Here is a 25684-nt window from a genome sequence, read left to right on the forward strand (position 1 = left end):
CCCTGGGCAGCCTCTGCCAGTGCCCAATGACCCTTTCCGTGAAAAATTTTTTCCTGATGTCCAGGTGGTAGATAGTATGCACTTTAATTTGAAAACTTTCTTTTAAGATTTCGTTATTTCATTTCCATGAAATTCTGATTTTAGTGGTACAGCCATTATTATTCTCCCAAATAAAGCTGAGACAGAGAGTTGTGCAGCAAATTTTATTTATGTAATTGCAACCTTCCTGTACCTTAGTGACCTTCCAGTACCTGAAGGGGGCCTACAAGAAAGCCGGGGAGGGTCTATTTACAAAAGTTTGTACTGATAGGACTAGGAGCAATTGCTATAAACTGGAGAGGGGCAGATTTAAACTAGACATAAGGGGGAATTTCTTTACGATGAAGGTGGTGAGACACTGGCACAGGTTCCCAGGGAAATTGAGGCTGCCCCTGTGGAGGTGTTGAAGGCCAGGTTGGATGACGCCTTGAGCAGCCTGTTGTAGTGAGCGGTTTTCCTGCCCATGGCGGGGGAGTTGGAACTGGATGATCTTTAAGGCCCCTTCTGACCCAAATCATTCTATGATTCTATAATTCTATGATTAAACTGTTAGAGTTGTAACTTCTAAGTAATTAAAGCTGAAGTAAATCCCAGATCTGTGTATCAATTACAACACTGACTCCAGCCTTCACATTACTTTTCTGATCTGAAAAACAGAACTCTCCTATTGAAAATAATCAGTGCACCGTATACAAAAACTTCTCTCTCTAGTAGCATCTCACAAACACAAAATTGTATGAATTTAAATTTCAGACCGATAAAGCCTTTAGACTGTTTTCTCTGCTTCTTCACTTCTTTCTGTCCAAACAGCTTATCTTAATCAAAAGCTGTGGCCAGTGTCTTCAAAATGGTCAACATGAAGTCTCATTTTTGAAACGTAGAATCATAGAATGGTTTGGGTGGGAAGGGGCCCTGACGATCATCCAGTTCAAATCCCCCTGCAATGGGTGGGGACACTTCCCACGAGACCACGCTTCTCAAGGTCCCATCCAACCTGACCTTCAACAGCTCCAGGGAGGGGGCAGCCAGGACTTCCCTGGGCAAAGTGTATAAAACAGAACAGTAGAGTATGGGATAGATTATGTTCTTATTCATTGTCCATTTTCCTAAATATCTACTGCACCATTGATTTTAGTACAGTATCCTGATTTATGCAGCTATGATAACATTTGTTTGTGCTTTCTCTGGATATGTGTATTTCTGTCTGTGTACCACATTATCTCTCTGTCCCTATGAACCGTGGCAGCCTGCTGCCAAAGCCCTTTTCAACAAAGGTTTGATGAGGCTTTGAGAAACGTCATCTAGTAGAAGGTGTCCTTGCTCATGGCAGAGGTCTGGAACTGGATGGTCTTTAATGTCGCTTCCAACCCAACGCGTTCTATGATTCTATGAAAAGCAACAGGGAGACAAAGGTCTCAAAATTAATTGAGTTTCTACTGGTTTCATGAAAGTTAGTGGCCAGGTGGATACAGGAGACTTATACTGGGAGAAGGGTTCCTACCAGCTGTCAAAGAAAGCATGGTGGACAGAACCCTTGTGAATCCTCCAGACCCTGAAAAAGCTTTAGCTGTACCTTGCATATTCCTAGATGCTGAATTCAATCAGACATGAGCTATGAACTAAGACTTCGTCAATTCTCAACCTCAAGAAAACTTTTTGTTGTCATTCCAATATATGAATTGATGAATTTGTAATGGAGGTGTTACAGTGGTTTATCTTGCTTTGGCATAATTACTTGGTGACATTCAATGCCTATAAATGTATGTAGAATGCTTTTTGGGTTGATTCTTTCTTTATAAGTGGGGGGATCTTGTTTTATTATGTAAAGAATATATTTTTTATGAGCTGAGAAGCAACTATTAAAGTCAGCTCTTCAGTTCTATCTTCTCAAGGCTCTCTCAATGTACCTGATGAGGAATTGTGGTAAGCCTACTCCAACAAAGTCATAAACCTGACCTTTACCTTACAAAAAGATGTTTCTTTGTGATGGAGGTTTTTTGCAAACTGAATTCTCAACTAAATGTGACCATTATAGAGTTCAGATTGGGTCTCCCGTGGGTTGAAGCAAGTGCATTAACAGAGGCTACCATATGAAAACTTTAAATTTACCTTTCACGTGGAAAATGTTGCACTTCTAAATATTTCATCAAGGCAGCACTAAGTCTGAAAGATCAAAGTTCAAGAAAGATATACAATAAAAAAAACCCTGGATCAATATTTTATGAGATAGGATGCTACTGTACAATACTGAGTGTGGTTACAAATGAATATAGTTCAGTGATGAGCAGATGGATTGAAAGTAACAAAGAAATACAGGTGAATGTATGTGCATGGTTTTACAGTCTGCCTTTGTTCAAGTCCTTCATGTGTTCAGTTCATGCTGTAAAAATATAGAATCATAGAATAGTTTGGGTTGGAAGGGACCTTCATGGTGATCCAGTTCCAGCCCCTCTAGGATGGGCAGGGACACGTCCCACTATGCTGAGGCCCCATCTAACCTGGCCTTCAACACTTACAGGGATGGGGCAGCCACAACTTCCCTGGGCAACCTGTGCCAGTGCCTCACCACTCTCATGGTGAAGAAATTCTTCCTTATTTCAAGCCTAAATCTGCCCCTCTCCAGTTTATAGCTATTACCCTTAGTCCTACCTCTACAAGCCTTTGCGAACAGTCTCTCCCTAGATTTCTTGAAGCCCCCTTCAGGTATTGGAAGGTCGCTATAAGGTCTCCCCCAGCCTTCTCTTCTCCATGCTGAATAACCCCAACTCGCTCAGCCTGTCCTTATCTTATTTAACCTCTGATGCAAAGTAGTGTGATGGTAATCATCAGAATGGACTCTGTTATGTAAAACTAGATGTTGTCCAAGTCTTACCTCCTGACTTTTTAATCACCTATTGCCTAGTGCATACTAAGTTCCTGGAAGACTCCTCCATTTCTTCTTTTTGTTATTTGTAGTATTTTATTTATAGGAGATGAAATGGTAACAGAAAAAGTAACTTTAAATATAAATTCATTAAAACTGAAGACATGGTCTAAAGCAGCTATCTGTAATGTGCAATTTCCCTTTTTTTCCATAACTTATACCAACCAACAACCTTAACTGAAAACAGAAAGTAACACTGTGGGCCATTTGGAGTCAAGGAGGGTTAACTATGGCAATCGATATTTCTTTATGGGTTCATCAGCCTTTGAGATAAAAGCCTTCTTGCCAGTAAAAGTGCAGCATAGACAGATCTCCCAACATTCCTCCGTCTTGCTTGAAGGAGTAATTTCAAGGCCTGAGAACACTGATGTCCTTTTGGCTCCTGACCTCTTCAAGGGAAATGGGAATCCAAAACTATAATGGAATGGGTCTGTGATTTTGAGATGCGCTGTGGAATTATTGTGAGAGCACTCATCTTTCACGCAAGCAACAAAAAAAGTAATCAAATGGCAACAATTTTCATTACTCCATGACCTAGCCTGGCTGATTTTGTTAATACCAGTAGCATCTAGTGATTCAAGCAATGATCAGGATCGTATACTATTTTGCAATTTCTTGCAAAATATTTCGCATGTCATTGGAGTTGTTTTCTGCACTAGAAGAGCTTATCGTTTAGATAAGCAAAACTGTAACAGGTGAGAACTGAGATAAAGTGATTTCTCCAAGGCTGAAAAGAGTTCTCATTGAAGCAACAACTGTATTGTTAGGCAGGGATTTCCTTTTACTCTGTATGAGCTCCAGCCCTGTGGAGAAGAACTTGACGTGCGTATTGATGAGAAGCTTGACATGACCCGGCAACATGTATTCTCAGCTCAGAAGACCAACCATATCCTGGGCTGCATCCAAAGAAGGGTGGCCAGCAGGGCAAGGGAGGGAATTCTCCCCCTCTACTCTGCTCTCGTGAGACCCCACCTGGAGTCGAGTGTCCAGCTCTGGAATCCCCAGCATAAGAAGGACATGGAACTGTTGGAATGAGTCCGGAGGAGGGTCACGAGGATGATCAGAGGGCTGGAACACCTCTGCTATGAGGACAGGCTGAGACAGTTGGGGTAGTTCAGCCTGGAGAAGAGAAGGCTCCAAGGAGACCTTATAGCGACCTTCCAATACCTGAGGGGCCTCCAAGAAAGTTGAGGAGGGACTTTTCAGAAGGGTGTATAGGGGATGAGTGGGAGGGCTTTACATTGGAAGGAGGAACATTTACAGTAGATATTAGGAAGAAATTCTTCGTGATGAGGGTGATGAGACACTGGCACAGTTTGCCCAGGGAAGTTGTGGCTGCCCCATCCCTGGAAGTGTGAAGGGCCAGATTGGGTGGGGCCTTGAGCAGACTGATCTGGTGGGAGGTGTCCCTGCCCATGGCAGAGGGATTGGAACTGGATGATCTTTAAGGTCTCTTCCAACCCAAACCATTCTATGATTCTATGGTTCTGTGAAATTGGTTCAAACTTGGAAAATCAGAGGATTTAATATGTATGTATGAGGAATTCTGTCCTGTTGAATGCAGGTACCCCTTTGATAGCTAGTAAATAATTTCCCTCTATCAGCAGATTAGAGTAAGCTTTTGTGCAGCCAACTTCTCAACAGAGGATTGCAAATTAAATCCCTACTGGGGATTCTGAGATGAAATCCCAGTCTCTTATCCTCTAAGCCACTCAGCTTTTCCTCTTAAGAACTTAATAAAGATAATATTCATAGCTGCATCTCCTTACTCCTACATTATGTCAATACACTGTAATAGTTTTACTTTCTTTGTGGCAAAAGCTAACAATTTACAAAACATGAGTAATACAGAAAGCTATGTTGTTACTTTTTATCTTGTATTAGCTGTGAATGATGGAGGAGTGGTTATATGAGATATTGGGCTCCTATAACATCTTTCTCAAAATGTTAAAACTTTAATGAATTAAGTTTCACAACACTTAGAATGATAGAATCATAGAAGAGTTTGGGTTGGAAGGGACCTTAAAGATCATCCAGTTCAAACCCCCTGCCAGAGGCAGGGACACCTCTCACTAGATCAGGCTGCCCAAGGCCCCGTCTGACCTGGCCTTGAACACCTCCAGGGATGGGGCAGCCACAGCTTCCCTGGGCAGCCTGTGCCAGGCCCTCACCACTCTCATCTTGAAGAAATTCTTCCTTATGTCCAGTATAAATCTGCCCCTCTCCAGTTTATACCCATTCTCCCTCTTCCAATCACTACACGCCTTTGTAAACAGTCCCTCCCCAGCTTTCTTGGAGGCCCCCTTCAGGTACTGGAAGGTCACTCTAAGGTCTCCTTGGAGTCTTCTCCACATTGAACAATCCCAACTCTCTCAGCGTGTCTCAGCCTGTCTCAGCTTTTCTTTCTCTGAAAGAGATTAATATCTGCTTGTATAATTGTCTTAATTACCAGGGAGTGAGGGTGGTTTTCTGTGACTAATTTTCAGATTAGATATCTAAACACAGGAGAGTCATCACACTCTGATTCACTATGGACTACTTGCAGCTCTCAATCTGAATCTCTTGGAGTACTCACAGAAAAAGGGTCGAAAGCCAAAGCCCTGCTTGTATGAATTTAATTGGAGTCATAAAAAAAGGCCCATACTTAGCTACCCATAAATGCTCTATGCAGAATATCAACAAAGGAGGAGACATAACTGCTGGCAACACAGTTGCCAGGCCCATGCTGGATGGGCTTCAAGAAGACCTTATAGGGTCCTTCCAAGGCCACAAGAAAGCCAGGAAGAGACTTTTTAGAAGGGCATATAGCAACAGGGCAAGGGGGAATGGCTTTAAATTGGAAGGGGGAAGATTTAGATTAGAGAATTACAAAGAAATTATTCATGGTGAGGGTGGTGAGACACTGGCAGTGGTTGTTTGCTTTACTGTAGCAGAAAAAGAGGTGAGAAGAGTCTAGAAAAAGTACTTTCCATTCTTTTTTTGCTGCTTGAAAGCTATCAACTTGAACTACAATCTTGTCCTCATCTATATGTCTGCGATTATCTGGATAATTTCTCACGAAAAATATCTGTTGTTTTAGGATAAACACTATTTACCAAGAATAATTTTCCATTTTATAATCTCTGGAAACTACTGTATTTTCCTGCTAAAGTGTTTTTGGGTTTGTGTCACAATGATTTTTTTTCACTGTAGCATCTCTCTTCCTACCTGATTTCACTGTATACTCTTACAGCTGAAAATCATGTGATGTTTAATTTCCTTTGGTTTTCTTTCTGACACGGAAAAGAGGCTTTGTCTTTTTAACCTGAAGATTATTCAGAGAACAAATCAAGTCTCATTTCATTTCAGGTGAAAAAAAGAATGGATATTATATTTATTATATTTAGTTTGCTTTTAAAATGTTTGTATTGAAAATAAAAGCAAACCTTTAGTACTCCTTGGTACATTTAAAAAGCTTATAGCCAGTCAAATACAGGCTGGAGGAGTCTGTGCGGCTCGTGGATCCCACAAGAGATATCACTCTATTTTGAATACGATCTTATACTGTAGTTTTCTACAGCTGTCAGAAAAGGATCCTGGAGTAGGCAGACCCTTGGTTTACACCAGCACAAGCGCTCTCATATTCTTACCCGGTTGTTCTTTAAAAGGAAGGAAGCCTAGAAGAAGTAATTGCTCTGGATTTTCTGTTCCTTTTACGCGGTCCGTTAGTGAGAAGCGCAGCATTCCTTTTAAATTACTGATTCTTTTTTTTTTGCTATGTTTCCATTGGGTTGGGTGAGGTTCCACAACGCCAAGTGCAGAATTCTGCACTTGGGACACAACAACCCTGCGCAGCACTTGAGGAGAGTGGCCGGAAAGCTGTATCACAGAGAAGGACTTGGGGGTGTTGGTTGACAGCAGCTGAACATTAGCCAGCAGTGGCCCAGGTGGACAAGAAGGCATCCTGGCCTGTATCAGAAACAGTGTGGCCAGCAGGGCTGGGGAAGTAATCGTGCCCCTGTACTCAGCATTGGTGATGCCACACCTGGAATCTTGTGTTCAGTTTTGGGCCCTTCCTTCACTACAAGAAAGACATTGAGGTGTTGGATCATATCCAGAGAAGGGCAATGAAGATGGTGAAGGGGATGGAGAACAAGGCTTATGAGGAGCGGCTGAGGGAACTGCGATTGTTTAGCCTGGAGTAAAGGAGGCTGAGGGGAGACCTTATCACGTCTACAAGTGCCTGAAAGGAGGTTGTAGAGAGGTGGGTGTTGGTCTTTCCTCCCATGTGACAGGTGATAGGATGAGAGGAAATGGCCTCAAGCTGCACCAGGGCAGGTTCAGATTAGACATCAGGAAAAAATTCTTGACCAAAAGGGTTCTCAGGCACTGGCAGAGACTGCCCAGGGAGGTGGTTGAGTCCCCATCCCTGGAAGTATTTAAAAGATGGGCAATTGGAGTGCTGAGGGCTATGGTTTAGTAGTGGACAGGTACGATTGTATTCAATGATCTCAAAGGTCTTTTCCAACCAGGCAATTCTATGATTTTATGATTCTGTCATTTTGTGATTCTATGGATTAACTTTCTCTCCCATTCATCCTGTCTGGTACTGGAGCACAATAACCACACCTTACTGCTTCTGCTTAGTGCATTTCAAGCCCAGAAGTTTTAATAATATCCTGCTTTAATAGTGACTTTAATCATGGAGGTAGACATTTACAGGATCGTTATTTTTGTAACAGTCTCTTTTCTTCATCATTTCACGCAACATCATTATTCCAAATTCATCCTTGGTTTGGGTTTACTAATAGTGGGCTTCTTTAAATAGTAGTCTTCAGTATTTGTTATTTGAGATCCAAGATACAGAACCACAAAAGACCTTCTTTAGGAACCACTACATCATGAATTGTAAACAAAAGATATGTTAATGTAAGAAATGAGCCAAATCTGAGAACACAAGAAAATTGAATTTGAGACTTCCATGCCTGATAGCAACCAAGAATATGCCTATGTGGCAGTAAATGTCATATCATTTGATTTTACAGGGCTACAGGAATTTGGGACAGAGAGGAGAATGATATTCGAACACACATTTTAGTGAAAGTCTCTAATTAAATTCTCAACTAGGGTGAGAAATCTGTTCAGGTGCTTTTAACTTATTTAAAGACCTTCCAGTACCTGAAGGGGGGCCTACAAGAAACCTGTGGAGGGACTGTTTACAAGGGCTTGTAGTGATAGGATGAGGGGGAATGGCTATAAACTGGAGAGGGGCAGATTTAAAATAGACAAAAAGAGGAATTTCTTCACAATGAGGGTGGTGAGGCACTGGCCCAGGTTGCCCAAGGAAGTTGTGGCAGCCCCATCCCTGGAGGTGTTCAATGCCAGGTTGGATGGGACCTTGGGCAGCCTGATCCAGTGGGATGATGATCTTTAAGGTCCCTTCCAACTCAAACTATTCTATGATTCCATGATTCTATGATTTACATTTATCTCCACATTAAATCATCTTTTGCATAGAACCTCAGTAGAGAACAATAATTCCTTTTCACAGAAAATGTCAAGATTGTGACATTTATTTTTGTTTTGCCCTGGAATGAAACCCAAGCATTCTGAAATTCTGTGCAGAAATAAATATTCATTCATGTCCAGTCTTTCAAAAATGCTTGGAAAGTATTCAAATAGTTTGCCTCAAACACAGTAGATTTTTTCTTACTGGAGATGTTAACAATTAAATGTGCTTTTTTTGGCTTTGGGCTTAGAGTTCAAGAGTGGCCATTTCTAGTGGGAACTGTCCCTGCCCATCGCAGAGGTGGTTGGAACTTGATCTTTAAGTTCCCTTCCAACCCTAACCTTTCTATGATTCTATGAGTTCAACACTAGTCAGGTTATCATTTAAGGGTATGGCTACACAGCAACCAAAGATATGTTATAAGCAAACCAAACTATTTCTAAACTCACTGGCTTAGGCATCCAGGAGCAATGCAGTTGTGACTGCACAAACTCCAGCTCCTCAGTGATGACCCAAAGTTCTTGACAGGATTTATACTGCTCACCATGAAATTCTGGAGGCCCATGTGTATGGATTGTGTTTTAGTGTGGGCATTTTGTGAGGCCGGATGGAGAAGCAAGAGAAGACCCTCAGCAGGAAGGAGAGGGTGCCATGACCCTCATGTACTCTTAGCACCACTGCACTCTGCTGATGTGAGAGAGTAGGAGAGTGTTTGGAAGTGGAGCACTGGCAGTAGGAGTAGTAGTTTGAGGCACATGTCTTCTCCCTGGGCCGACAAGTGATTAGGAAAGTAAAGAAGTCTTCAAGTTCAGTACTCCCTTGGCTTGTGTTTTCAATCTATTTTAAAATTAAAAACATGAAAATTAATTTTATCCTTTGTGTAGTACAATTCTTAAAATAAAAAAAATTTGGAAAAAAATATACATGAAGTTCCAAATTTCATTATTTCTTGTAGGTATTTTCCAAAGGGCTGCTTGCAATGTTATGCTGACATACTAGTAGTCTGTAGTGACAGTGTTTAAGTTGGCTATATTTATACCTAGTGTGGATGCTTATTGCACTTCATCTGTGATAGCCATATGTTCTTACTCTGAGGTTCACAGAAGTGTCATTGACCATAGAATCATAGAATAGTTTGGTTTGGAGGGGACATTAAAGATCATCCAATTTCAGGCCCCTGCCATGCAAAGGGACACGTCCCAGTAGATCAGGCTGCCCAAGACCCCTCCAACCTGGCCTTGAACACCTCCAGGGATGGGGCAGCCACAACTTCCCTGGGCAACTTGTTCCAGTGCGACACCACTCTCATCAGGAAGGAATTCCTCCTTATGTCCAGTCTAAATCTGCCCCTCTCCAGTTTATACCCATTGCGTGTAGTCCTACCACTACAAACCTTTCTAAAAAGTTGCTTGCCATCTTTCTTGTAGGCCCTCTTCAGGTACTGGAAGGTCACTATATGGTCTCCTTGGAGCCTTCTCTTCTCCAGGCTGAACAACCCCACCTCTCTCAGCCTGTTCTTGTATGAGAGATGCTCCAGCCCTCTGATCACCCTTGTAGTCCTCCTGTGGCCCTGTTCCAACAGCTCCATACCCTTCTTCTGTTAAGCATTCCAGAACTGGACACAATACTCCAGGTGGGGTCTCACAATTGAGGGATAGAGGGGCAGAATCCCCTCCCTTGCCCTGCCGGACACGCTTCTTTTGATGCAGCCCAGGATGCAGTTGGTCTTCTGGGCTGTGAGCACACATTGTTGGCTCGTGTCAGAATTCTCATCAGTCAGCATCCTGAAGTCCTTCTCCACAGGGCTAGTCTCAATCACATCATCCCCCAACCTGTATTGAAACTGCAGATTGCCCCAACCCAGGGGTAGGACCTTGCACTTGGCCTTATTGAACCTCATGAAGTTCTCACAGACCCACTTCTCCAGCTTGTCCAGGTCCCTCTGGATGACATCCCGTCCTTCTGGTGTAGAAACTGTGACACTCATCTTGGTGTCATCTGCAAACTTGCTGAGGCTGCACTCAATCTCACTGTCTATATCATTGATGATATCATTTACCATCAACGTATCCCTTCAAATTGAACTTAAAACCAAGCTAAAGACATACCTAAATTCTATTTTTCTTTTAGAAGCTCACTTCAAAAGCAAATTGGGAATGTTATTTGAGAAATTTTCCAGAATAGCTGTCACTGTTTGGTGGGCGGGATTACAGTACAGGTGAGCAAAAAATATTGTCCCTCAGGATCTGCTCAAACAATTTATCTGCCCAATGCAGTCGCTTATGCTAAGACTTCCACGTTGCAATCAATGCCAGAGCTGGTGTGATGGAGATGCTGAAAAATCTCTGTAGTCTGTGGGAAAAGTAAATAAAACTGATGTGATGATGTTGGCAGTAGCAAATCCCTGCCTTTTTGTTTGTTTGGTTTTTTTTGTTTGTTTATTTTGACAGTATTTGCAATGGTGTTTGAGGGGGAAAAAGGCAGAGGCAGTGTCTCATCACATAATTCCTTTCAACAGCAGCTAAAGCCCAGCAGTAATAACTGTTCTGTAACTGAGATACCACACACGAATGTAAACAAACTTAAGTGTCTCCCTTCAAAAGAACTGCTGCATCCACATTAGTTAGAGGAAAACAGTTTAAAAAAAGGATGTTGTGTTTCTTAGCAAATTACCTCCTCCTTTTCCAGCACACCAGCATTTTCTTAACCACACAAAACAGAAGAGAAATAGACTCTTTGCCAATCGACACACCTAACAGTAAACAAAACTATTACAGAGTAAAATATCATAGAATCATAGGATGGTTTGGGTTGGAAAGGACCTTAAAAATCATCCATTTCCAACCCCCCTTCCATGGGCAGGGACAAGTCCCACCAGACCAGGCTGCCCAAGGGCCCATCCAACCTGTCCTTGAACACCTCCAGGGATGGGGCAGCCATAACTTTCCTGGGAAACCTGGGCCAGTGTCTCACCACCCTCATCATGAAGAATTCCTTCCTAATGTCTAATCTAAATGTTCCTTCATCCAATTTAAAGCCATTCCCTCTTGTCTTATTACTCCATGCCCTTGTAAAAAGTACCTCCCCAGCTTTCTTGGAGACCTCCTTCAGGTACTGGAAGGTTGCTTTCCACTTTTTTTCCATATTAGACTTGAAAATTCGGGGAACATGATAAAATGGAGGGAAGAAATGCTCCTAAGGCAGGAAACTGTCCCAAGCAGTGCTGACCTTTTTCTTGCTCTCTGTTGTTAGTAATGGAACTCAGAAAGAACCGCAGAAATCAGTTCGTAGAGACAATGGAGGAAGTTAAATCCCCGATCTCTGAAACATGTTCACTGGCTGGACTCTAGCACACTTGCTGCACTAAAAGGTGTTTCAAGTTCTTGCTCAGATACTATCAAACAGGAGAGGTAGCAACTTGTCCCGATATTCTTCGTTCATTCCTGGTATTTAAGAAGGCTGTTTTCTCCACCTCAGCCGCAGTATTCTTTGTCTTGTGTTGGGAACAAGTCTAATTCAAGCAACCCAGAGTCCTCCAGGCAGAGAAAGAAGACATTTGTGTTATCTATTTCTCCAGCCAACTCTGAAAGTTTACCTGACCCAGAGATGTCTCTTTACTTCTAGAAAGGGGGGGAAGGTTTGTAGCTTTTAATGTTTTCCACTGAAATATATGTAAGATAAGAACATTACCATCCCATCAGCACAATTCCATCAGAGAAGAAAGCAGAAAAATCTTTCTGTTCTAGCTTTATATTTTCCATAGCTTTGAAGTTTGTTTACAAAATGTGATTGCGCTGATGGTTCTTAAAGGCTGAACCATACCAAGGAGTCCCTGCAGTTGCTTCAGCAACTTCCTTCTCACTACCAGCCTTATCCCAGCCCCTGTATTCCTCTCTTGTGGGACCTCATCTGGAATACTGTATCCACTTCTGGAATCCTCAATATAAGAAGGATATGGAGCTCTTGGAATGGGTCCAGAGGAGGGCTACAAAGACGATCAAAGGGCTGGAGCAGTTCCCATACAAGGACAGGCTGAGAGAGTTGGGGTTGTTCAGCCTGGAGGAGGCTCAGAGGAAATGTTATAGCCACCTTCCAGTACCTGAAAGAGACCTACAGAAAAGCTGGGGAGGGACTGTTTACAAAGGCTTGTGTGGATAGAATGAGGGAGAATGGCTATAAACTGGAGAGGGGCAGGTTTAGGCTTGACATAAGGAGGAATTTCTTCATGATAAGAGTGGTGAGGCACTGGCACAGGTTGCCAGGGAAGTTGTGGCTGCCCCATCCCTGGAGATGTTGAAGGCCAGGTTGGATGGGGCGTTGGGCAGCCTGATCCAGTGGGAGGTGTCCATGCCCATGGCAGGCAGTTGGAACTGCATGATCTTTAAGGTCCCTTCCAACCCAAATGATTCTATAATCTTCTGAACTCAGGCTGATGGATGTCATACTAACAGAGTAGTCTTCAGAGGTGCTCTTTGTCTCCAGCAGAGTGATTTCTTGTTCTTCTTCATGGCCTGCGTCTCAGCTCTTTGTTTTCCATTGTTCATAGAGAGCTTCCACAATCAGCTCCCAGGGCAAAGAAGTGGTCTGTTTCTGTATTTACCTGCTCCATTGAAGAATGTAGCTTCTGGAGCGGCTTGTAACACCATCTGATAGCTCCACTTACACAGCTTAGAGAGAAAGGATGCTGAAAGTGACAGTACAAATTCATTGCTGCCTGTCCTAGGAGAATCACTGCAGGGGGAAATCCTAGACAATTGCTGCTGTAAAGGCAGGCTTTGTGAGGTGAAATAAATCAATGAATAATTATTGCCTGTGACGGCAGTGGCAGCCAGCAGCACAGCTATGAGGGTGAGACAGAGTGCATGCTAATAGGCTGGGGGAATCCTGTCTTGACAGTTTTCATCCTGCTCCATTTCTTTTAGCAAATAAGATGCATCTGTTTGCCTCCAGCTCTCAGCAGACAAAGTAAACAGTCGTGCTACAGCAGGTCACATTGTGACTTCACGTGGGTAAACTGAACTACTCTGAAGCAATATGTATTTATCCAGCAAAAGGGCACCCAAGACAACATGTGCTAAGGTTAGCTAGCAAATGCCATGGACAAGGAACGTCTCAACAGTAAGTCAGCAAAACAGGAAATACCAAGTGCAATTGTCAAGGTGCAACAAAACACAGTGGTAAACACTCGAGCCAAAAAAAAATGTCCCGTTCATATTTAACCTCCTTCTCTATTTGCTCCATCAAAAAATATCTGCATAATTTCTGGAGCTGCTTTTTTTTTTTTTCCCCCCCTGCACTTCACAACACCACTTACCACAATAAATTCAACAAAGTTCTGGAATCCCCAGCATAAGAAGGATATGGAACTGTTGGAATGAGTCCAGAGGAGGGTCACGAGAATGATCAGAGAGCTGGAACACCTCTGCTATGAGGACAGGCTGAGACAGTTGAGATTGTTCAGCCTGGAAAAGAGAAGGCTGTGAGGAGACCTTAGAGTGACCTTCCGATACCTGAAGGTCCTCCTAGAAAGCTATTGGGGAGGGATTGTTTGCAAAGGCTTGTAGTGATAGGACTACATGCAATGGGTATAAACTGGAGAGGGGCAGATTTAGATTAGACATAAGGAGGAATTTTATGATGATGAGAGTGGTGAGGCACTGGCACAGGTTGCCCGGGAAAGCTGTGGCTGCCCCATCCCTGGAGGTGTTCAAGGCCAGGTTGGATGGGCCCTTCGGCAGCCTGATCTAGTGGGAAGCGTCCCTGCCCATGGTAGGGAGTTGGAACTGGATGATCTTTAAGTTCCTTTCTAACCCAAACTATTCTATGATTCTATGGTCCTGTGAAATATTCAAGGTTGGCTGCCAGGATTTGCTTTATTCCTGACTCTCCCAGGAAGAGGTGAGAGCACAGATCAGGAATCTTTTCTGTCTACAATATCTTATCTTTCATATACCGGTTAACAGAATCCATCAGCTCTCTCTTATTCACATATATAAAGACAGGCTGCTTGATTTGAAATTTTCATTTTGCTGGATGCCAGCCACAGGTTTCAAGGAATTCAAGATATTTAGCGTTTAGATTCCACGGTAGTCTAGGTACAAAAAGCTACTCCTTAAATATCATATTAATTTATCAGCCAGAATGCTTGCATTTTCCAGATCTCTTACTTGCTAATAAAGTGTGAAAGGCTGTGGATCTTCATAACTAAACCCATATATATTCATTATTAGTTACAGAAAGTCATGTTTTCCATAAATGAAGAAATACTATTTGATCTCAAAGGTCTTCCCCAACCTAGCGATTCTATGATTATATTCAGTCCTCCCTTCCATGACCTGGAAATCACAGAGTGAGGGTTTTTCCTGCTTCTCTGAGGTCTCATGTGAGCGGAGTGATGGGCGGGGAGCTGGAGTGTGGAAATCTTATTGGGGTGAATGAAGATGACTTTGTTAGGCTGAGAGTGGTGAAACACTAGTACAGGTTGCCCAGAGAAGTTGTGGATGCCCTATCCCTGGAAACATCCAAGGTCAGGTTGGATAGGGCTCTGAGCAATCGGATCGAGTTGAACTGCAGGGGCATTGGACTGGGTGACCTTCATGGTCCCTTCCAACCCAAACCATTCTATGATTCTATCACATTATCCTTGGATTTATTAAATACATTAAATGATAAGAAAGGGAACTATTTCCCTCTTTACTCCATATAATTCTTTCTGTAAGTACATGTGTTATGTGTATATTTTGATACTTAATTCCTTTTTGGAAAATCTTTTAAGCTTTCTCTATAATATTTATTGTTTCTATTCGATGAGGCTGAAGTTTTTCTTGACCACGACAGAAACTGTTTCTGCTTTAAGACCTAGACACATCCTGCCTAGCTTGTAACGCTGAAATTCCTCAGCTGGGAACTCAGCCTTCACTCTCTGTTTAATTCTTGAAAAGGAACATGTTCCTTCAAAAATTGGTCCAGGTACAAGTCAAATCAGATGAAGAAGGGTGTATGATTTCCATTTAGAGTAGAGCAAAACTAGGGAAAACCTCCTCTCCCCATAAAGTCAGGATGAAACTTAAATGTGGCTTCAGCAGGAACTGTAGACCCATCTGGTCTGAGGTTATTTTTCTTCCATATTCTTAATTTTTTTTCTGAGATGGACTTAATATTGGGCACTCATAGATTTATAGAATTGCAGAATCGTTTAGGCTGGAAAGGACCCTTTAAGATTATTGAGTCCAACCATAAACCGAAACACTGCCAAGTTCACCACTAAACCATGTCCCTAAGCACCACATCTACACGACTTTTAAATACCTCCTGGGATGGTGACTCAATCACTTCCCTGGACAGCCTGTTCAAATGCTTGACAAAGCTTTTGGTGATTTTTAATAATATCCAGTATAAACCTCCCCTGGAGCAACTTGAGGCCATTTCCTCTTGTCCTATGACTTGATACTTGGGAGAAGAGGCTGACACTTGGCTCACTACAACCTCCTTTCAAGTAGTAGTAGACAGTGATAAGCTCTCCCCTCAGCCTCCTTTTCTCCAGACTAAACAACCCCAGCTACCCCAGCTGCTCCTCATTTCTTTGGTGACAAACTAACGCTTGTCAAGGTGAAGGGCTATATCTGTTGTTAAATGAACCAGTGCCAGGGAATGTCCTGGGTATGGCAGCTCAATCCTCTACACAGTCAAAGTGCTAAAGCAGTCCCTGACATGTTTTGGGAACTGTCAGGCTGACTCCTTTCCAGACAGATCTGGAAATGGTTCTGGAAATGGCACAGGCCAGGGACTATTCCCAGTAGACAACTTGGACACGGTCTCTCTGCTGTGGAGGGGAAGAGATCATCTCAAGAAAGGTCTCTTACCGTTTGCCTCAAGGCCAGAGAACAGTTATGATCACATTTGAATTACCAGGATAGACAAAACAAGAGGCCCTCTGTAGTTACCCTGTGTTATGAATCCCTTGGTGTTTTGGCAGTGCTGCACAAAGCATCCAAGGTAAGCATGAATCTGATCCAAAACCGACTGAAAGTCATGGAGGCCTTCTCTTGTTATTAATGAGTTTTCAGTCATGTAAATGAACACTAAATGCTAAAAGGAAAAGTATTTGAAAAAAAAAAAGAACATAGAGGGGCAGATATACATTATGGATATACCTACTTTTAAAGAATGGAGAGCAAAACTAAGGGCTTTGACAGAAAAGCGAAGTACAACCCAAGAAGGTGTGTTACTGCTGGGCTTCTAATAATATGCTACATAAAAAGCCTTTGGTGGTTCCATGTAAATGCTGATAGCAATCATTGATTTGTGAGCCTTGCAGTAGGCTAAATATATAATTCCCTTACAAAATTAATAGTTTCTCAAAATGTTTCACAGTTGCACTTTACTCTTTCATCAGAATAGGGCCTTCTGGAGAAGAGAAGGCTGTGAGGAGACCTTAGAGCAACCTTCCAGTACCTGAAGGGGCCTCCAAGAAACCTGGAGAGTGACTTTTTACAAGGGCATGGAGTTACAGGACAAGGAGGAATGGCTTTAAATTATAAGGGGAAAGGTTTAGATCAGACATTAGGAAGAAATTCTTGATGCTGAGGGTGGTGAGACACTGGCACAGGTTACCCAGGGAAGTTGTGGCTGCCCCCTCCCTGGAAGTGTTCAATGCCAGGTACGATCATAGAATCATGGAATCATTAGGTTGGAAAAGACCTTTGAGATCATCGACTCCAACCATACCTCTCCACTACAAAATTGCGTCCCCAAGCACCTCATCTACCCACCTTTTAAACCACCTCCAGTGATGGGGACTTAGCCACCTCCCTGGGCAACCTGTTCCAATACTTGATAACCTTTTCTGTGACGAAAATTTTCCTAATGTCCAATCTAAACTTCCCCTGATGCAGCTTAAGGCCATTCACTGTTGTCCTATCACCTATCACTTGGGAGAAGAGACCAACTCTCACCTCTCTACAACCCCGTTTTAGGTAGTTGTAGGCAGCAATAAGGTCTCCCTCGAGCCTCCTTTTCTCCAGGCTAAACAACCGCAGTTCACTCAGCCGCTCCTCATAAGGCTTGTTTTCCAGCCCCTTCACCACTTTCATCATTCTTCTCTGGACACGCTCCAGGACCTCAATGTCTTTCTTATAGCGAGGGGCCCAAAACTGAACCCAGGATTTGAGGTGCGGCCTCACCAGTGCAGAATACAGGGGGAGAATCACTTCCCAGGTCCTGATGGACACACAGTTTCTGATACAAACCAAGATGCCATTGGATTTCTTGGCCACCTGGGCACACTATTGGCTCATGTTCAGTCAGTTGTCGACCAGCACCTCTGGGTCTTTCGCTGCCAGGCGCCTTTCCAGCTACACTTCCCCAAGCCTGTACAAGGTTTTTGTGTCCCAAGTGCAGGACTCTGCACTTGGCCTTGTTAAACCTCATCCCATTGGCCTCCTGCCATCGATCCAGCCTGTTCAGATCCCTTTGGAGAGCCTCCCTACCCTCCAGCAGATGGACACTTCCACTCAGTTTAGTGTCATCTGCAAACTTGCTAAGGGTGCACTAGATCACCTCATCCTGGTCGTTGATAAATATATTGAACAGGACTGGACCCAGCACTGAGTCCCGGGGAACACCATTTGTGGCCACCTCCAGCCGGATTTCACTCCATCTGGAGGCTTGAGCAACGCAGTCTAGTGGGAGGTGTCTGTGCCCGTGGTGGAGGGTTGGAACTGGATGATATTTAATGTCCCTTCCAAGTCAAACCATTCTATGTATACCAAGATGAGTGGTGTAGTTGCCACGCTGGAAGGACGGGATGTCACCCAGAGGGACCTGAACAGACTGGAGAAGTGGGCCTCTGAGAACCTCATGAGGTTTCCTCTCAAGGCCAAGTGTAAGGTTCTACACCTGACTCAGGGCAATCCCCATTTTCAGTACACGATGGGAGATGATGTGATTGAGAGCAGCCCTGCAGAGAAGGACTTGAGGGTGCTGGTTGATGAGAAGCTCAAAATGAGCCAGCAATGTGTGCTCACAGCTCAGAAGGCCAATTGTGTCCCAGGCTGCATCAAAAGAAGCGTGGCCAGCTTCTTTTAATGCATGTCGAGGGAAGTGATTATGGCCCTCTACTCCTCTTTTGTGGGACCTCATCTGGAATACTGTGTCCAGTTCTGGAATTCTCACCATAAGAAGGATATGGAGCTGGAGGACCTCCTGTCCGAGTACAGGCTGAGAGAGTTGGGCTTATTCAGCCTGGAGAAGAGAAGGCTCTGAGGAGATCTTATAGCGACCTTCCAGTCCCTGAAGGGGGCCTCCAAGAAAGCTGGAGAGGGGCTATTCATAAAGGCTTGTGGGGATAGGACATCTGGGAACGAGTATAAACTGGAGAGGGGCAGATTTAGATAGACATTTGGAAGAATTTCTTCACCATGAGAGTAGTGAGAGACTGAAACAGGCTTCACAGGAAAGTTGTAGATGTTTCATCCCTGGAGGTGTTCAAGGCCAGGTTGGATGGGGCCTTGGGCAGCCTGAGCCAGTGGGATGTCCCTGCCCATGGCAGGGGTGTTGGAACTGGATGATCTTTAATGTCCCTTCCAACCCTAACTATTATATCATTCTATGTTTCTATGATTCTATGCTGGCCCAAGTTCTACTTTGTTGATAACAGCAGTAATTCAGCCCAAATACTACTTATGAAATAACTATGGTGTTTGATATCCTACGTGATATGTTTGAAAAAAAAAGAGCTTTAAAATAGGATATTTGGAAGTCATAACTCAATTAAAAGACTTTAAGTCATTCTTTTGACAAAAAAAGTTTATATTATGTAGATTTCCAAGGCATTGGATTTCTTTTCAGAGTGAGATAATGACTCTAAAAGGAAAGTGAAAAGCAAATATATTAAATAATTTCTATAATTGCCATACTCTGACTTTTCTTTCCAAAGCAAGTGAAATTTCAGTCCATCCTGTTCCATCCTTTGTCATGAGTTTTAAACTCAGTCTCTTTCAGGAACACTGAGAATAACGAGCAACTGTGTGTCATGAGCTGCTTTTTTTGCATACCATTCCTTGTATTTTTCTAGTAATATTGATATAAATAATTATTGGTTTGTTGGAATACAGAGCTTGCTTGTAAAGAAATAATTATGCTTTTTTTTCATACTCTGATTAAAAGCATTGTACATGTGATCGCTTCCAGCTATTAACTGTGCTGCAGTTGAGGGACAAATTATGCCCCTGATCCATACATCCCTGTAGTCCATACATCCTCATTAATTGCAAGATTAGTCAGAGCAGAATTTGACTGAGTCAGAGGTATCTTTTTGGCAAAGTCATTCTACCAAAGTAGTAATCCAAATGTTCACTGTTGCAAAAAGTCAGTAGGTTTTCACTTAAAGCTTGTATTCCTTTTATAATCACAAACTCCCACCGTGCTCTTACAGCTGATACCTCTCTGTCTCTCACAAGTAGGCACAGATGATTCTTCAAATAACATTTATTTCTAGCTGGAAACTGTTAAGAAGCTGTTACTTTAAAGAAAATAAAGTAGCTGAAACCTGGTAAATAAACCATCCATCTGGTGGGAACAGCAGAGCCCAAGTCTGAGCAAAAAGCTAACTTTCAGTGCGTTGGTGAAGATGTTCAACTATAGGAATCATAATTCTTTCTTCTCTCCTTTAAATTATTTCTGATAATGTCAGAAAGTTGATAAGGGATGAGAGATCAGTGCATTCTTGTATCTACAGGCATTCACGGCAGCAGGGGAAAGTTGAAATCAGTGTGGAGAAAAGCCCAAACTTCTATATTAGTGACTGAGAAAACATGGGAGAGAAGTTGTTGGATGCATCAGGAATCAGTAGGAAATTTCTTCATCTTTAGTGTTAACAGAGGGCTCCCCTGTATCCTTTATAATTATTAACAGTATTACCCTCTAAGGTGCCACTGTGCAATGATAAATTGTATGGAACAGAAATGTTATGATAAAAAGCCAGGAGACACCTTTGTTGTACTCAGAGATTATAGAATCATAGAATTGCTTTGTTGGAAAAGACCTTTGAGATCATCAAGTCAAACTGTACCTGTCCACTACTAAGCCATATCTCTGGGGACCTTATCTATCTGTCTTTTAAATACCTCCAGAGATTCAAGCACCTCCCTGGGCAGCCTTTGCCAGTGCCTGAAAGCCCTTTCAGTGAAGAAATTTTTCCTGATGTCTGATCTGAATGTTTCCTGGTGCAACTAGAGACCGTTCCCTCTCCTCCTATTGCCTGCCACCTGGGAGGAGAAACCAACACCCACCTCTCTTCAACCTCCTTTCAGATAGTTGTAGACAATGATAATGTCTCCCCTCAGCCTCCTTTTCTCCAGGCTAAACAACCCCAGTTCCCTCAGCCACCTCTCATAAGCCTTGTTCTCCAGCCCTTTCAGATATTCCGGGTAGTGGGGAGGCAGGACATAGAGGGATTCCCCAGAGCAGAAGATGAAATTAGGGCCTTCTGGCGTGTTAAAATTTACTGAAAACCAAATGCAAGATCCTGTATGTGTGAAGGAATTACCACTTGCAATGAATCAGACTGGGGACAGACTGTCTAGGGAGCAGCTCAGGGGAAAGAATGCTGGGAGCCCAGGAGCTGAGTAGGAGCCAGCAGTGAGCCCTGGCAGCGGAGATGGCCAGCAGCATCCTTCTCCCTACAAGTCTGCAACTCTGAAAGGAGGTTGTAGTGAGGCAGGTATCGGTCTCTTCTCTGAAGAAACAAGCAACGGAACGAGAGGAAGTGGTCTCAAGTTGTGCCAGGGGAGGTTTAGTTGGATATTAGGAAAAATATCTTTCCTGAAAGAGAGGTCAAGCGTTGAAAGAGGATGCCTAGGGAAGTGGTGGAGTCGTTATTAGAAGAGCAACGAAGCTGGTGAGGGGGCTGGAGAACAAGTCTTACGAGGAGCTGCTGAGAGAGCTGGTGTTGTTTAGCCTGGAGAAGAGGAGGCTGAGGGGAGACCTTATTACTCTCTACAACTACCTGAAAGGAGGTTGTGGAGAGGAGGGAGCTGGCCTCTTCTCCCAAGTGACAGGGGACAGGACAAGGGGGAATGGCCTGAAGCTCTGCCAGGGGAGGTTCAGGCTGGATATCAGAAAAAAATTCTTCACAGAAAGAGTCATTGGGCACTGGAACAGGCTGCCCAGGGAGGTGGTTGAGTCACGTTCCCTGGAGGCGTTTAAGGGACGGGTTGATGAAGTGCTTAGGGACATGGTTTAAGGGAGTATTAGGAATGGTTGCACTCGATGATCCAGTGGGTCCTTTCCAACCTGGTGATTCTATGAGTCTATGATTCTATGATCATCCCTGGAGGTGTTCAAAAAACATGTTGCCGTGGCACTTTGGGGCATGGTTTAGTAGGCATGGAAGTGTTGGGCTGATGGATGGTCTTAATGATCTTAGAGGCCTTTTCCAATCTTAGTGCTTCTATGATTCTGTGATCCAGGGCTACATCAGCAAGAGTACCACTGAAAGCTGAAGGGAAGTGGTTATCCCCTCTGCCCAGCACTTGTTAGATCACGTAGAATCATAGAACGGTTTGAGTTGGAAGGGACCTTAAATATCATCTAATTTGAACCCCCTTGCCATGAGCAGGGACATCTCCCACTAGATCAGGCTGCCCAAAGTTTAATTAAAGTAGGCACTATGAGGCATGTATTCAGATCTGGAGAACCTCTGTTACGAGGACAGGCTGAAAGAATTGGGTTTTTACACCATGGAGAATAGAAGGCTGCAGGGAGATCTTGGAGCAGCTTCCATACCTGAAGGGGCCTCCGAGAGAGCTGGGGAAGGACTTTTTACAGGGCATGGAGTGACAGGATGAGAGAGAATGGTTTTAAATTGGAAGATTTAGATTAGATATTAGGAAGAAATTCTTGACAATAAGGTGAAACAGTGGCACAGGTTGCCCAGGGAAGTTGTGGCTGCCCCATCCCTGGAAGGGTCAAGGCCAGGTTGGATAGGCCTTGAGTGGCCTGATCTAGTGGGACATGTCCCTGCCCGTGGCAAGGGGGGCAGAGATGGGTAATCTTGAAGGTCTTTTCCAACCCAAATCATTCTATGATTTTATGATTCTGTGATTCTATGATTCTATGTGTAGTCTTCTATTTAGAAACACAAAGTATGCATTTCTTAACAATAAATGAACAGAGCAAATGGGATAACGTACTATATCTTGACAGCTGTCCCAAAAGATAGGCTGCATATCTGTCCAATACTTATTTCTGCCTATTTAGGATGATATTTTACCTCAATAGTAGCTATCCACAGTTCTTTGTAGTATTTCATCTTATAGACATAAAGAAGAAAAGATAACTTTTTTTTTTCTTTAAAAGAGCCCTTCATGAATGCCATGAAAAGCTATCAAGGTACCTATGAAACAAAAGGCTTCTGCAAATAGGAATGCTAGAAAAAGTCTTTCTACTTGCACATTCTCAAATGAATTGCAGATGTCAGGAAAATCAATAAATCTTTTGGATATCAAGAAAAATAAGGATCCCAGCCACTTCCCCTGAGACTCTTTATGTAAAAGGTGGCACAATAATTATGTAGGTGGATTATGATCTATAGGCAAGTGCACGGACTATTAACGTCTGAAAGTGACATTTCCTTTTCAGACAAATTTAATATGAGCTGCAAAGATGCATTTTGCAGTCAACTTGCTTGTACAAAAGCTAAATCAGGCATGCTCTTATATTTGTACTGCATGCACTTTCCAGTTCAGACTCTGGTTCTACCGCCTCTCCCAAATCAGTTACTGTGAGCAGAACTGGCCTATTTTTTTCAATGCATTGCACATTTGCCTAAATACGCAATTTATGAAACAGGGTCACTGAAAGCCTCCAATCAGATCTTGCAAAAAAATAATGATCAGGCAATAAAGGCAAGGCAGGAAGCAAAAAAAAACCCCGTGAAATGTTTTATTCTGACAGCTTGGAAATTAACTTTTTGACTTTTCAAGGCAGCATTTTTAGTTGGAATCATAGGACCATAGAATCACCAGGTTGGAAAAGACCTCTGAGGTCATCGATTCCAACCATATCTGTCTGCCACTAAACCACAGAAGCATAGAATCGTAGAATAGTTAGTGTTGGAAGAGACCTTAAAGATCATCCAGTTCCAACCCCCTGCCATAGGCAGGGACATCCCACTAGATCAGGCTGCCCAAGGCCCCATCCAACCTGGCCTTGAACACCTCCAAGGACAGGGCATCCAAAACCTCCCTGGGCAACCTGTTGCAGTGTCTCACCACTCTTATAGTGAAGAAATTTTTCCTAATGTCTAGTCTAAATCTGCTCCTCTCCAGTTTATACTCATTCCCCCATGTCCTGTCCCCACAAGCCTTTATGAATAGCCTCTCTCCAGCTTTCCTGTAGGCCCCTGTTCAGGTACTGGAAGGTCGCTATAAGATCTCCGAGCCTTAAACCATGCCCCTGAGTACTTCATCTACTCATCTTTTAGCTATCTGTAGGGATGGTGATTCCACCACCTCCCTGGGCAGCCTCTGCCAGTGCCTGTTGACCATTTCAGTGAAAATTTTTTTCCTAATGTCTGATCTGAATCTCCCCTGGCACAGCTTGAGGCAATTCCACCTTATGCTGTCACCTATCACTTGGGAGAAGAGACTACCACCCACCTCTCTACAACCTCCTTTCAGGCAATTGTAGACAGTGATAAGGTCTCCTCTCAGCCTCCTCCTCTCCAGGATAAACAACCCCAGGTCCGTCAGCCACTCCTCCTAAGACTTGGAAGAGGAAATGTTAAGAAATATTCAAAGTTAGATAACTGAAAGGTAAACAAAACTAAGAAAGCCCTTTTCAATGAAACAAAACACTTTAACTGAAGCAGAATGGATGTAGGTTTTGTTTCATTAATTCATGCTTAAAATCTTGGTACTTTGTAGACTAGATGGATTTTTTGAAGTTTAGGCATAAAAATGAAAACCTGACCACGCAATCAACGTTAAGTTTAAAAATCTTCAGGCAAAGTAGCTGTTACCTGGTGAAAAATAATATTATTCCTTTCTCCTTGAAAAATGGTCATGTACTCAAGACATATAAGAATGTACTATATCTTTTGGAGAGCTCAAGATGTCAGTGGAAGTGTGTATGAATACTCTGATGTTCATTTTAATAAGTAGTTCTTTGACCTTTGTTGGGTTTTGCTGTCATTATGATGAAGCTTAAGTAGACACAACCAAAATAAAGGAATAGTTCTTTGAGAGAAGATAAAAAATCCATTTTAGAATGTCAAATGAGGGTCTCTGGTCCTGAGGAACATTTGAGGGAACTGGCGTTTAGCCTAGAGAAGAGGAAGATGAAGGGAGACCTTATTACTGTCTACAACTGCCTGAAAGGAGGTTGCAGAGAGAGTCATAGAATAGTTTGGGTTGGAAGGGACCTTAAAGATCATCCTGTTCCGAGCCATCTGCCAAGGGCTGGGACACATACCACTAGATCAGGCTGCCCATGGCCTCATCCAACCTGGCCTTCCACACCTCCAGGGATGGGGCAGCCATGGCTTCCGTGGGCAACTTGTTCCAGTGCCTCACCACTCTAATAGTGAAGATATTCCTCCTTATGTCTAGTCTAAATCTCCACCTCTCCAGAGGTGGGTGTTGGTCTCTTTGCCCACGTGACAGGCTATAGGATGGGAGGGAAGGGCCTCAAGTTGCACCAGGGGAGGTTCGGATTTGACATCAGGAAAAATTTCTTCACCAAACGTGTTATTGAGCACTGGGAGAGGCTGCCCAGAGAGGTGGTTGAGTCCCTGTCTCTGGTGGGATTTAAAAGAAATGTAGATGTGATGTTTAGGGATATGATTTAGTAGTGGACAGGTACGGTTGGGCTTGATGATCTCAAAAGTCTTTTCCAACCTAGTGATTCTATGATTCTATGAATATGTTAGCCCCACAGCTGAGACCAGCTCTCAGAGTGAGTAGAAAGAGTTAGGAAAGCTGAGGTGGAACTAAACAGAGAGAGAACAAAATTCAGCTTTGTCTTCCATGAACCAAATCTGATTATGGCAAGGGAGGAGTATGTTTACATGTCAGCCACAAAACAAAGAGAAACACAGGAAAGAGAAAAATCCACCAAAAAATGCATAGCCTTGCAGTGCAGTATTTCATGCAGCCTCGTCAACCCTTCCACATAGGGGTGGAGTGGAGATAGCCAGGGATACTGGAATTGCGGTGAATTAGGGAGTGTAGGGA

The 25684-nt window shown here is 43.2% G+C and overlaps 1 protein-coding gene across 3 annotated transcripts in view; it reads left to right on the forward strand.

The window, feature by feature from the left end:
* MYO16 (myosin XVI) overlaps positions 1–25684 on the forward strand; it is a 394275-nt gene that overhangs the window by 340582 nt on the left and 28009 nt on the right. The gene's annotated exons all lie outside the window — the stretch shown is intronic.

Source organism: Cuculus canorus, chromosome 1, assembly GCF_017976375.1.
Source record: "Cuculus canorus isolate bCucCan1 chromosome 1, bCucCan1.pri, whole genome shotgun sequence".
Taxonomy (NCBI): domain Eukaryota; kingdom Metazoa; phylum Chordata; class Aves; order Cuculiformes; family Cuculidae; genus Cuculus; species Cuculus canorus.